The sequence below is a fragment of the Mizuhopecten yessoensis genome, unplaced genomic scaffold (genome assembly GCF_002113885.1).
Source record: "Mizuhopecten yessoensis strain PY_sf001 unplaced genomic scaffold, ASM211388v2 scaffold10585, whole genome shotgun sequence".
In the NCBI taxonomy this organism is placed as follows: Eukaryota; Metazoa; Mollusca; class Bivalvia; order Pectinida; family Pectinidae; genus Mizuhopecten; species Mizuhopecten yessoensis.
The window spans coordinates 200,643-214,666 of NW_018408620.1; the positions used below are offsets into that span (position 1 = coordinate 200,643).

The 14,024-nt window shown below is 37.0% G+C and overlaps 1 protein-coding gene across 5 annotated transcripts in view; it reads right to left on the reverse strand.

The window, feature by feature from the left end:
* LOC110461155 (mitogen-activated protein kinase kinase kinase 13-like) overlaps nucleotides 1–14,024 on the reverse strand; it is a 139,133-nt gene that overhangs the window by 94,852 nt on the left and 30,257 nt on the right. Inside the window, exon 1 of one of the 5 annotated variants that reach the window (XM_021514492.1) lies at nucleotides 8,851–8,996. The exons of the other annotated variants lie outside the window; for them this stretch is intronic. The gene's annotated coding sequence lies outside the window, so the exon portion shown is untranslated. Of the gene's footprint in view, nucleotides 1–8,850; nucleotides 8,997–14,024 lie in introns of those variants that run through there. 5 annotated transcript variants of the gene reach the window in all.

Here is a 14,024-nt window from a genome sequence, read left to right on the forward strand (position 1 = left end):
ATTAGGTAGTTCTCTGAGATGTTAACAAAAAGTTTAAAATCAGATTTTTGCATTTACACTTTAACATTTTTTACCTAGGAATATCAGATATTTTTGCATTCAGCTCCCCCCATTTTCCTATATTTTCTCCAGACACAACAAACAACCCAATGCTGATATAGACTTTACCACTATACAACACAACAAACAGCTCAATGCTGATATAGACTTTACCACTATACAACACAACAAACAACTCAATGCTGATATAGACTTTACCACTATACAACACAAGAAACAGCTCAATGCTGATATAGACTTTACCACTATACAACACAACAAACAGCTCAATGCTGATATAGACTCTACCACAATACAACACAACAAACAACTCAATGCTGATAGACTTTACCACTATACAACACAACAAACAGCACAATGCTGATATAGACTATACCACAATACAACACAACAAACAACTCAATGCTGATATAGACTTTACCACTATACAACACAACAAACAGCTCAATGCTGATATAGACTTTACCACTATACAACACAACAAACAGCTCAATGCTGATATAGACTTTACCACTATACAACACAACAAACAGCTCAATGCTGATATAGACTTTACCACTATACAACACAACAAACAGCTCAATGCTGATATAGACTTTACCACTATACAACACAACAAACAACTCAATGCTGATATAGACTTTACCACTATACAACACAACAAACAACTCAATGCTGATATAGACTTTACCACTATACAACACAACAAACAGCTCAATGCTGATATAGACTTTACCACTATACAACACAACAAACAGCTCAATGCTGATATAGACTTTACCACTATACAACACAACAAACAGCTCAATGCTGATATAGACTTTACCACTATACAACACAACAAACAGCTCAATGCTGATATAGACTTTACCACTATACAACACAACAAACAGCTCAATGCTGATATAGACTTTACCACTATACAACACAACAAACAGCTCAATGCTGATATAGACTTTACCACTATACAACACAACAAACAGCTCAATGCTGATATAGACTTTACCACTATACAACACAACAAACAGCTCAATGCTGATATAGACTTTACCACTATACAACACAACAAACAGCTCAATGCTGATATAGACTTTACCACTATACAACACAACAAACAGCTCAATGCTGATATAGACTTTACCACTATACAACACAACAAACAGCTCAATGCTGATATAGACTTTACCACTATACAACACAACAAACAGCTCAATGCTGATATAGACTTTACCACTATACAACACAACAAACAGCTCAATGCTGATATAGACTTTACCACTATACAACACAACAAACAGCTCAATGCTGATATAGACTTTACCACTATACAACACAACAAACAGCTCAATGCTGATATAGACTTTACCACTATACAACACAACAAACAGCTCAATGCTGATATAGACTTTACCACTATACAACACAACAAACAGCTCAATGCTGATATAGACTTTACCACTATACAACACAACAAACAGCTCAATGCTGATATAGACTTTACCACTATACAACACAACAAACAGCTCAATGCTGATATAGACTTTACCACTATACAACACAACAAACAGCTCAATGCTGATATAGACTTTACCACTATAAAACACAACAATCAGCTCAATGCTAATATAGACTTTACCACTATACAACACAACAAACAGCTCAATGCTGATAAAGACTTTACCACTATACAACACAACAAACAACTCAATGCTGATATAGACTTTACCACTATACAACACAACAAACAACTCAATGCTGATAAAGACTTTACCACTATACAACACAACAAATAGCTCAATGCTGATATAGACTTTACCACTATACAACACAACAAACAGCTCAATGCTGATATAAACTTTACCACTATACAACACAACAAACAACGAAATGCTGCTATAGACTTTACCACTATACAACACAACAAGCAACTCAATGCTGATATAGACTTTACCCCTCTACAACACAACAAACAACTCAATGCTGATATAGACTTTACCACTATACAACACAACAAACAACTCAATGCTGATATAAACTTTACCTCTATACAACACAAGAAACAGCTCAATGCTGATATAGACTTTACCACTATACAACACAACAAACAACGAAATGCTGATATAGACTTTACCACTATACAACACAACAAACAACCTAATGCTGATATAGACTTTACCACTATAAAACACAACAATCAGCTCAATGCTGATATAGACTTTACCACTATACAACACAACAAACAGCTCAATGCTGATATAAACTTTACCACTATACAACACAACAAACAATGCAATGCTGATATAGACTTTACCACTATACAACACAACAAACAACTCAATGCCGATATAGACTTTACCACTATACAACACAACAAACAGCTCAATGCCGATATAGACTTTACCACTATACAATGCAACAAATATAAACTATAAGTTTATAGGGGAGTGTTCTTTACTTAACCCAATCATTATACAACATGAATGAATAACTACTCTGTCACCACTGGCAACACTCCAAGTCTCCATTACTTCTTCCTGTTTTAATTATAGGTAGGTATTAGTTCATTATGACATTTTTAGTAAGGGGTGGGCTTAATTGCAAGCGTGGGCTTATTACTGGTATAATACAAAAAGATACATGAAATAATATTGTCAGCTGTATGTGTCACAGTACAGGCTCCGTAACCTGAATATCCTTGTAAATATTTAACAACCTTTCGCCATTTTCTTGAAATAAGGTTAAAAGTTGAAGACAATTCCTAACATAACAATTTAAATCTTTTACTTAAATTTAGCATCTGTCATGCTTATTATTTCAATTAATTGTTTTTGATATTTCTGTACATCTGATTTTTACTCAAACACAATTTACATATATTTACTGAATTTGAAAAGAAAAATTCATTTCTTATTTTTGCACTGTTAAACTCAAGCAATGATGTTTGGCAATGTTCAGAAATTCAAACTTTCAAAATGAGGAAACGTGTGCAGGTGATTAATTTAACACTGATTTGTGAACCACATGACGTCTATTGTAAATACCACTCGATTCATGAATCCTGATAATTTCATCATGTTATCTCCAATAGAAAAAGAGTTCTTCAAGGGGGGATTATAATGCCGGAAGTCATATCAGCTTGCACCTGGAGAAAGTTTATCAAATGAGAAATAAAATTTGTGATAAACATGAAATATCATATTTTCTGTGGTTACAAGAACCTACACTGTACTTTATAACGGATCCTAGTGGTTTCTTATCTTGTAAACTTCCATGTGTTTTCAATAACACACTTTGTCAAAATTTTGGATAAATCGTTGTACTATCTATTCAACATAGACCAGCTGGTGATAATGATCCTGTGATGGCACTGGCCTACTGTACCTATCTACGTTATAGTATCACACATCTGCATGTAGGAACACCTGGGCATCAAACCTAAATGTCTGGTCAACTTACAACAACGAAAAACAGAAATTTTGTAATTGTTTATCATCATAACTTGTCTGAATGAAACTATTCACTGAAGACTTAGATGCAATCTTAAACAAGTAACCTAGAACTTTTTGCAAATTTTTCATCAAAGTTAAAATAATCGTCAAGATTTTAGGATTTTTTTAAACTACAGTTTTAATGTCAAGATAACAATACTTTGGTTGTGGTGGAACTCTGGAGTTTGGTAAAAGGTGAATGGAAACAAGCGGTAATCATTGAGCTGAGTGAGTGACATTCAGGTGTCTTATATAATTCTTAGATCTTAGTTAATATCTGTAAAAGATCATGTAGTATATTCCCTGTAGATAAAATGGTAAAGTCACCACATAATGATGAAAGGATGATAAGATATTAAAAATCTATTTTAGATTTTTTAAGATTTCAAATTGCTTTCAAGTTGATTCCTTTATCCCTTGGAGAGCTCATTGCATTTTAATCAATTCACCTTTCAGAGAAAGAATGAAAAAGGTTGAAATTTCATGACTAGGAACAAATTTAAATAACATTTGATTTCTTAGTGAATTGTTTATCAAAAATTAACAACAAGTACATGGGGAAGGACCTTTCCCTGTCTTCTCCATAATCCCTCCCACCCACCCACCCACCCACCCACCCCAACCTTTCATTCTTAGCAACTTCTACAGATCAACTAAGCTGACATATTTCTCTTCCCCTGGTTAGCCTATTTCTCCTTTTTTTCTCCTGTCTTTTTCTCCAATAGCATTATTAAGCCCATCCTAACTTTAACCCCACCCACCCAGGAAGTAGATTTCCTATCTTGGCCCTCAGCTCACTTTCATCATATTTTCATTCCATCTTCTATATGCCCGCCAGACAACAAAATCCATCCCTGTTCCCCTTCATCTTCCACACACCCCCTCCCCAGTCATATAGACAGTAAAATATTCAATATCTGCCTGATTACATAGAAGCATGCAACGTTGATCCCCACACGCAGCCGTGATAGGCCAACCAAACAAGTACTAATACCTCTTAAGGCCTGAATAGTCATAAAGACAACTGTATACCGGCTCTCCTGAGGATCGTGTCTCTTGGCCAATGAGACACGCTATCAGCAAAGTCGATTAAATGTTTGGAGATAAGAAATGAAAAACAAGGTGTTCAAGACACAATCTGAAAAAGACTATTCCTAAAAACTCCAATAAAAAAAGAAATACATAAAACAGAATGGGTCTTAATAAAATAGGATTTGCCCTTTCAATTTAACTCTAATCTACCCCATACTCAAAATATTCTTTTGACATTTTCAAATAAGATGTTTTAAAAGTCTTTTTTAATTTTAAAATAATCATAAATGTACATGTAATTCTGTTTGAATTCCAATATTGGTTACAACTTCACTATAACTGGATTTAAAATGTTTGAAAACTGAAATAATTTAAACTTACTACCCCTTGGCTTTATAACTTGGACCAGTAAAGTGAAAACCATATTTAGATATATTTTAATGTTGACCAGTCGTCACTGTTTTTTGTCCAATACCGTTGTATGAAGTAGTAGGTAACCATTCCTTTATCAAATGTTATTGAAGTCAGGATGGAGAGTTCAAATCTTCGTTCCATTAACAAACATTAGAAATGTAGTTTCCAAATCCACTTCAAAATAAATGTCGCCAATTATAACATTTGGACTTAGATCAGATATAGCAGGTCCAACAAATCCAAATGATGTTTCTTCAACTCCCAGATTTTTAAGTAAATTTCAGTAAGTTAAGAATGAAGATGCTTTCAGCTTGTATAGACAGAATGTTTTTAATTGTATAAAACAAAAATTTGAAATTAAACACAGTAAGATCATCTTTTCTTAATATCTATAAAATATACTGATTAAAAACTACTGCTAACAACAATCCTATCCCCATATCCCCTAGAATTGTGTCATAATCGGAAATCTTTATTTTAAAATTTGCAATCAATCATATTCTTATGCCTCCTGTTTTTTTTTATAGAGATGATTTACTCTATTTTCACAGAAGTAACATTAGGCTACCAGAAACATAGACCACTATTTGTTTGGCCTACGTATGTGTAGAATCCTGTAGGAGACGCCGCACTTTGTTCAGGATCAATATTCCTCCCTTCCCTTGTATCCTTCGCCTTTTTTTATCTGACCGATATATAAGATTTCTAATTAACAGGAAGCACATTACATGGTTCAATTCACTGATGAAGTGGGAGTTTTAGACGTAAGAGACTCCAGACAAATATTGACCCAAGGTTGACATTGTGGCATATTGTAACGAGAGATTCATAGACAATGATCAGCCCAAGTTTGACATGACATTTTGTAACTAGTGTTTCTGTGACAATGGTCGGCCTAAAGATGACATCAGTCCATGTTGCAACTAGTGTTTCTGTGACAATGATTGGCCTAAAGATGACATCAGTCCATGTTGTAACTAGTGTTCCTGTGACAATGGTTGGACTAAAGATGACATCAGTCCATGTTGTAACTAGTGTTTCTGTGACAATGATTGGCCTAAAGATGACATCAGTCCATGTTGCAACTAGTGTTTCTGTGACAATCAGATTGGCCTAAAGTTGTAAGCCACTGTATACAGATTCTGGTGAAAGTTTTACGTGAAAACACTGGAAGTATTACATCACAACCAGTCCATACTTTAGACTGTGTGCAGATTATCAGCAATGATTTAATGTTTTACAATCAAGAACATACTGAGTAGAAGATTAATTAAAATGTCTTCCTATTATTTCCAAATACATACGAACAAAATCAATACAGCTCATCATTCAGGATGTAAACGTACTTTGTAATCTGGATCAAAAAAAGCATTATCTCGGCAACATCAAAACATTAATCAATTAATTTATAGCCGTCATGCAGCAAAGCGACTTCGTACAACTTTGAAATTGAAGTGCTATTATGAGGGAGATTTCTGATATCATATTTTTTAATCTTCCTTTTCAAGGTCTCAAATGTCCTGTACAACTTAAAGAAGCAGTATCAATAAAAATGGTTTTGTCTCTTTTTTTCATCTAAAACAAGCTGATGACTTTATATATACACTGGCAATGTAAAGAGACGCTGTACTATGATCTAATAATTCAACCCAACTTTACTTCATTCTAAAGTTTACAGACAACAAATAAAATATTTAAGGTAGAATGTACCACTGCATCATTTGTAGCCGCAAAGGAGAGTTCCACTCGAGATATTTTTTGACTTGGAGTCTTCTCCCTTCTTGATGAATCATTTCAAAAAAGAAAACCTTACCTTGTGTGACTTTTATGAAAAATTATTCAGATTAACTGAACTAAACTTAATCAGCAACGATGTTCTGTATACAAAGTTCAGAGGCTAGACCGAGATTCCAACCCTTTACTAAGATTGTTATACTATCTCCCTAACCGACTGAGCCATCTAGTCAACGGAAGTGTCCAGGTACAACTGTGCTACAGTTATATCCAAAACGAAATTAAGGAGAGGTTACTGTAAATACGAAAAATCACAATACATTGGGACAGGGATCCTTAAGAAACTTTTCATGGGTTAGAGTTACTTTCCCTGTAAAGTAAGGTTTCTTTCAATGATCATTGTTTATTTTTCAAAAAGCTTTTCCGACCCATAAAATAAACTCATCATTATAGATACTGGATGGCAACATTAGTAGTGTAGGCTTTGTAATATATTTCGTTTTTCATTTCTATTTTCAAACAAGCAAATTTCAAACAACTATATTCTGTAAAATGCATTGGAGCATGTGATTTTCATGGAATACATTTTTTTAAAAGAACTTTAACAAAAATTTCACAGTAGTGACATTATTGTAATATATTTGATTTAAAAAAAGAAATCAGTCATCCAATGTCAAGATTTGTGTAAAATTTCCATACAAAGTTCCGTCTGACATTCAGGCAGTCGAACAACAACAACCAGACTCCAGTATACAACCCGTCCCTAACTTTGTTATAGGATGAATTTGAGAATTAAATTAAAAATGAAGAAATTATACCTTAATTAAGGGTTAGCATACCTGGTCATGTAAGGTCAGCAACTAAACAACCAAACAACACCGTTCTAACATTAGTACATACACACTAAATCAATCATGTACATATCTTACACATACATATTTCAAGTTCTTAAAAGAATCTAAACAAAATATTCTTGTCAATAGCATATTACAAAATTAGAAAAAAAAAATGAAATGTTTACCTAGATTATCAACTACAGTGTTTATACTGGTGTCCGACATATTTCATCTACAGACCTAGATTTTGGACTTCTGATTTTCAGAGATATCAGATAATAAACTTGTCATTGTCTTAAATGTTACGTTTCGTCTAGAAAAAAAAGAAAAAAGTTTATATAACTATTTATATTGTGACATTACATCACCCTCTCCCGGCATTCCGGGCTCACACGAGTTGTATGTAACAATGATCACCATCCCCCTTACCCGAATGCTCACTGTTTGATAACAATCATCTCCCCCCTCCCCCATCCTTCCCCAACTATCATAATAATAATTCACATCTACAACATCCATCCTCACCCTAACCTGTTTCCCTGTCACCCTCTACCCCACCCTCACCCTAACTTGTATGTCCCTGTCACCCTCTACCCCACCCTCACCCTAACTTGTGTTTCCCTGTCACCCTCTATCCCACCCTCACCCTAACTTGTGTTTCCCTGTCACCCTCTATCCCACCCTCACCCTAACTTGTGTGTCCCTGTCACCCTCTACCCCACCCTCACCCTAACCTGTGTTTCCCTGTCACCCTCTACCCCACCCTCACCCTAACCTGTGTTTCCCTGTCAACCTCTATCCAACCCTCACCCTAACTTGTGTTTCCCACTCACCCTCTACCCCATCCTCACCCTTACCTGTATATCCCACTGACCCTCTACCCCACCCTCACCCTAAGTTATGTTTCCCTGTCACCCTCTACCCCACCCTCACCCTAACCTGTGTGTCCCTTTCACCCTCTTACTAACCTGTGTGTCCCTGCCACCCTCTACCCCACCCTCACACTGACTTGTGTGTCCCTGTCACCCTCTATCCCACCCTCACACTAACTTGTGTGTCCCTGTCACCCTCTATCCCACCCTCACACTAGCTTGTGTGTCCCTGTCACCCTCTACCCCAACCTCACACTCACAGTCCTATCACAATCACCACCTCAATCCTTACCTTGTCACCATCATCAATTGTTATCCCAAAGGCACGACCCCTTCCCTTCCCTCAATAGTTCTTCAATAAGTTTTTGTTAGTTTCGTATTATTGAACACAACACAAATCAAAACCATACTTACATGAACATGCTGGCTATACAAGTGATGAATCCACTCGCCTTCCTTTTACACCAATAATTGGACCAACTTTGACAGTTAAGATAATGTATCAGCAATCACCCAAGTAATGGAAAGTGGAGTCTCAGAACCGGCGTAGAAACTCGAACACTTCATTAAAACAGCTGTATCATTCCAAACAACAACAGAACAGTGTGTTAAGTGGGGAAACTTTGCTGTGGTTTACCGGCATCAGATCAGATCATCGCTCCTGGCATATAATCATAAGGAAAACATTGCGAAATACTACAAACTTACTACTCATTCAGTGTGGGAGGTGACCCCTGACCTCTGACCTGTAACCTAACCTGGTCTCCTGCCAGGTTCTCTCAGCAGCAGCAGCCACAGCAGCAGTAGTGTAACACAGTAAACATAGGCAATCTCGTTAACCTAACCAATATCTAATCAAGATGTATATGCATATACACCAGAGCCCATTTACTTTAAGCATGATCAGCGTCACTGTCAACTTAACGCAAAATTGTAAACCAGTATATTTTCAAATAGATTGAAATTAAGAACTAAACTTGTATGTATGATGATTCAAACTGATCATGTCATGACAATAAACACAAAAATATTTGTAAATTTTCATTTAGTTTGCGAAAAAACAGATTCGGAAAATGTGTGTTATGACTAGTTAAAGCTAGTCAAGCTTTGAGTATCCCACCCAAGGACTAACTTATTACAAAATCAATGATTACAAACACAATAGTCAAAGTCTCCAGTTTTATTTATGTTACCAGGGTAAGGGTCGAGTCAAATTTTTCAACTTAATATTTGTTGCCTCATACAGGGTGTGGGTTTGGTAGCATGCACCCGCTAAATATCAATATGTTAACCTGCCTCCAAATTAACTACATTAGCTATTATTATATTTATAGTAAATCAAATGTACTTTGTATATAATTGAACTCCAAGGGACTTAAAAAGTGAGTTCCCTATAGGGAGAATTTGCCATTACGTTTGAGACAATGAGATAATTCCTTGTCAAAGGACAGAAATATGAGCACTATAAACACAAAGGTCTAGACTGACTTTCCGTCTATATAATTATTTTCTTGTCTATGGACTGAGGCAGGTTTAATATGTATTGATCATAAATATATCAATGGTAAAGAGACTGTAGACTTGCTCAAGTCAAGATATAGATAGACAAATATGTGATGACCACAGAGTTCCAGGCTGATAGCCAGTCTAGCAGGGGTCCACAATACAAGATTGTTCTTAACATATTTTACTGTAATTGAAATAATCTCTTCTCTTAAATTTTGAATCCAAAGGATAATTGTACTGTCTATTAGCTATAGGCCCAACAGTTACTCAAAAGTTGATTTTTTAGAATCAAAGAGAATAATATCCCAGGTCTGATGACTCGTAGCCATTAGATTTTGATCTACAGACAAGTGAAAATATGTTACTATGGGGTATTTTAAATCTGAGAGTGCTTCATGAGCTGAACTCTATGTTTTGAAAGCAGCCTAACTGGCCTGTTATAATTGCTTTTCACATAGACAGCCAGGGTTTGATTAACCAATCAAAAATAAAAATAAAAGTATTGGACTATTGGGTCACCTGCTAGACTGGCTACCAGCAGCCCCAAAGTTTTAATGAAGAATTTCTTAACTGCATTTTACTACTAGCTTATCTCCCCCTAGTTTAGAACTTAGGTCCTGCTGAGTTTGTGGTTTCACAGGCAGCCAAGCCTGGGAGTTAATTTTTTCTTCTAAATAATCAGATATTTATATAATATTCTAGAGACAGGGGCCAGTCTAGGTGATCTGCCTGGACACGCAGGTTTTCTCCGGGTACTCCAGTCTCCTCCCACATAGAACCCCTCTATATTCTTACAACCGGCCCAACAAGAGTAATTAATCAAAGTTGGAAAGACTTTTTACATGATTGTTGTTAACTAGATGAAACCTATATTTATATGGACTTTTGGCTCATTTGGCTGTAGTTCTAGTTTTTACTTGGTATGATACTGTACGTGGCTCTCAGGTCAAGTAGAAATCATCTGTAAGACAAGAATACCAAGTTTACCCCGTTTGACCTATAGGAGGTAACATTGACCTTTGAACCATCCAAGGTATTCTCGTGACAATTGTACTAACTTTGATGAAAATCTAACAGAAAATGAAGTCGGGGTCAAGAGTCTTGAAAATGAATTGCAGCATGATGCAATGGGAAGGGTCCCATACCTGGGTAACACTACCTAGGTACATCCCGTTCTGTCCCCTACCCCCACCCTTCCCATTAAAATGACATTGGCTGTTGAAAAGATATCCCCTCAACATTTTAATTATGAATTTTTAAGAAACAGCTGAATAATACATATATCTGCATCACAACATCTGATTAGAAATTTGTAAATACACCTCGAAATAATACTCCATGAGTTTGCTTTCTGAAGTTTTTTGTTAAGAATGTAATGACTGAATTAAAGAAATCTTAAGAAGTTGTCAGACGTGAGTTGTTCTGTATAGCAGTCTTTCATTAAGTTACGACTGAAGTTACATAATAGTTGGCACTAGGATGGTCCGAGATCAATACGCAGGTCTCACTGGATTGAATATTTATAGTCTGTGGGCTTCTAAGTGCCAGCTCTATCATTGAAATTGTCTGCAAGAACACAATTTACGGGAACTAAAAATTTGAATTGCGACCATTATTCAAAGGTTTTACTTTTTACAGAACTCCTTTTTATGGAACGGTAGCTTTCGATTGATAAATGTTTCCAGGAAAATCAATTTTTGAATTCTGTTATCGTTTTATGTAAGGCAGAACATCCCAACGGATATAATTATTCAAGAGATCAAATCTCACATGGACAAGACCAATATCTGAACAACTTTATCACCAGCCCATTGCTCTGCTGTACTGCTTGTCTGACGCTGCTTCTCTCACTTATAAAAGGGACATAACACAGTCTGTCCAGTGCTCCTTCTGGTTGTCATGTTGTCAGATTTATATAGACTTGTTTCTTTTGTCGTGTTACGATGTCTAAGTTTCAGTGAGATGGGACTTTAAAATGGTCCTTGTATCATCATACCACATTACATCATTAACTGCCCATGTACCGAGCTGATGGTCCTTGCATCAACACAGTATGAGAAAACAGCAACATTTACTGACCATGTACCGAGCTGATGGTCCTTGCATCAACACAGTATGAGAAAACAGCAACATTTACTGACCATGTACCGAGCTGATAGTCCTTGTATCATCATACCGCATTACAACATTAACTGACCATGTGCAGAGCTGATGGTCCTTGTATGACCACGGTGTGAGAAGTCACCATCATTTACTGACCATGTACAGAGCTGATGGTCCTTGTATGTTTACTGACCATGTATGGGGCTGATGGTCCTTGTATGACCACAGTATGAGAAGACACCAACATTTACTGTCCATGTACAGAGCTGATGGTCCTTGTATGACCACAGTGTGAGAAGTCACCATCATTTACTGACCATGTACCGAGCTGATGGTCCTTGTATCATCATACCACATTACAACATTAACTGACCATGTGCAGAGCTGATGGTCCTCGTATGACCACAGTATGGGAAGACACCAACATTTACTGACCATGTACAGAGCTGATGGTCCTTGTATGTTTACTGACCATGTACCGAGCTGATGGTCCTTGTATCATCATACCACATTACAACATTAACTGACCATGTGCAGAGCTGATGGTCCTTGTATGAGCACAGTATGAGAAGACACCATCATTTACTGACCATGTACCAAGCTGATGGTCCTTGTATCATCATACCACATTACATCATTAACTGACCATGTACAGAGCTGATGGTCCTTGTATGACCACAGTGTGAGAAGTCACCATCATTTACTGACCATGTACAGAGCTGATGGTCCTTATATGACCACAGTATGAGAAGTTACCAACACTTACTGACCATGTACCGAGCTGATGGTCCTTATATGACCACAGTATGAGAAGTTACCAACACTTACTGACCATGTACCGAGCTGATGGTCCTTGTCTCATCATACCACATTACATCATTAACTGACCATATACAGAGCTGATGGTCCTTGTATGACCACAGTGTGAGAAGTAACCATCATTTACTGACCATGTACAGAGCTGATGGTCCTTATATGACCACAGTATGAGAAGTCACCATCATTTACTGACCATGTACAGAGCTGATGGTCCTTATATGACCACAGTATGAGAAGTCACCAACACTTACTGACCATGTACCCAGCTGATGGTCCTTGTATGTCCACAGTATAAGAAGACACCAACATTTACTGACCATGTACCGAGCTGATGGTCCTTGTGTCATCATACCACATTACATCATTAACTGACCATGTATCGAGCTGATGGTCCTTGTATGTTTACTGACCATGTACAGAGCTGATGGTCCTTGTATGTCCACAGTATGAGAAGTCACCAACACTTACTGACCATGTACCCAGCTGATGGTCCTTGTATGTCCACAGTATAAGAAGACACCAACATTTACTGACCATGTACCGAGCTGATGGTCCTTGTGTCATCATACCACATTACATCATTAACTGACCATGTACAGAGCTCATGGTCCTTGTATGACCACAGTGTGAGAAGTCACCATCATTAACTGACCATGTACAGAGCTGATGGTCCTTGTATGACCACAGTATGAGAAGACACCAACACTTACTGACCATGTACCGAGCTGATGGTCCTTATATGACCACAGTATGAGAAGTCACCAACACTTACTGACCATGTACCGAGCTGATGGTCCTTGTATGTCCACAGTATAAGAAGACACCAACATTTACTGACCATGTACCGAGCTGATGGTCCTTGTATGACCACAGTATGAGAAGTCACCAACATTTACTGACCATGTACCGAGCTGATGGTCCTTGTATGACCACAGTATGAGAAGTCACCAACATTTACTGACCATGTACCGAGCTGATGGTCCTTGTATGACCACAGTATGAGAAGTCACCAACATTTACTGACCATGTACCGAGCTGATGGTCCTTGTATGACCACAGTATGAGAAGTCACCAACATTTACTGACCATGTACCGAGCTGATGGTCCTTGTATGACCACAGTATGAGAAGTCACCAACATTTACTGACCATGTACCGAGC